Source organism: Pristiophorus japonicus, unplaced genomic scaffold (assembly GCF_044704955.1).
Source record: "Pristiophorus japonicus isolate sPriJap1 unplaced genomic scaffold, sPriJap1.hap1 HAP1_SCAFFOLD_112, whole genome shotgun sequence".
NCBI classification, from domain to species: Eukaryota; Metazoa; Chordata; class Chondrichthyes; family Pristiophoridae; genus Pristiophorus; species Pristiophorus japonicus.
This window is the reverse complement of record NW_027250777.1, coordinates 1722469-1723500: the sequence shown is the minus strand read 5'-3', so window position 1 is coordinate 1723500 and position 1032 is coordinate 1722469. Positions and strand designations below refer to the sequence as shown.

The following is a 1032-nucleotide window of genomic DNA, read 5'->3' as shown; positions in this document are numbered from 1 at the left end:
CTGTTCGCCATGAGGTCAAGGTAGCTAGCCGTTGATATTCAGGTTCTTATATAAATATATATAAATATATCAACATCTATCATAACTGTTCCCTGGTGGTCGAGGGGTTAAGATCTGCCGCACTGACGTGGTAACGATACTCGATCAATTCATCGCATAAAATTAATTGAGGTCTGTGAGACGATTAATAATTGCTGTAAGCACCATGAGGACCAATATTTATGTGATAGACCGAGCTCACAGACTACCTGGCTTCTCCTGCCCTTTGCCGGGCACGTGTTCCGGGTTTAATTATACAAACTGGGTGAGTTCACTGATCGCGGGGAGACGGTAGGAGCCTCTGTGGCCCCACTGTGAGGATGCGGAAGTGAACACGGTGGCTGGGTGATCCGTGACATTTCTGTAAAGGGCAGTGGAGGAGAAGGATTGAGAACTTGCAGTGTGGGACAGAAGTTGTTTCAGGTGAGCCTCCTCATTCCCGATCAGCAGAGGGAGCTCACTGGTCAACTCCACTCTGTTGGGCCCGTTGTACCAGTGGTTTCTGTAGTGTAGTGGTTATCATGTTTGCTTTACACGCAAAAGGTCCCTGGTTCGATCCCAGGCAGAAACATTTTGTTTAAACTTGCCAAATGGGAACAATCGGAGGCGAGTTGAGCCTCCTGGCAAATGCTGCCTGATTTGCTGAGATTTGCAGAATTTGCTGTTTTTATTTGCTATTTATTCTCCTGGCAAAAGCGCTCCCTTAATCCTGAATTGCTCTTTATTTAACCAATAAATAGATAACTTTGAGTGAGAGAAAACGGATCCACCGGGGACCTTTCGCGTGTGAGGCCAACGTGATATCCGCCACACTGCAGCCCATCAAAGGGCGAGAAACCACTGAATATAAAGGATGAGCTCACAAATATCAGGGGCAGTGCAGTCTGGTCAACGTCAAACCCTCCTTTTTTATTCAGCAGAGGCATGAACGGGAGTCAGACGCCACAAAGTTTAATTAAAGACACAAATACAAGTAACACTTCTAAATCTTTT

At 45.9% G+C, this 1032-nt stretch overlaps 1 non-coding gene across 1 annotated transcript; it reads left to right on the top strand.

Moving 5' to 3' along the window:
• Positions 1-537: 537 nt before the first annotated feature.
• On the top strand, positions 538-610 carry trnav-uac (transfer RNA valine (anticodon UAC)). The gene has a single exon. It is a non-coding gene; the product is annotated as a tRNA-Val (tRNA).
• Positions 611-1032: the final 422 nt, after the last annotated feature.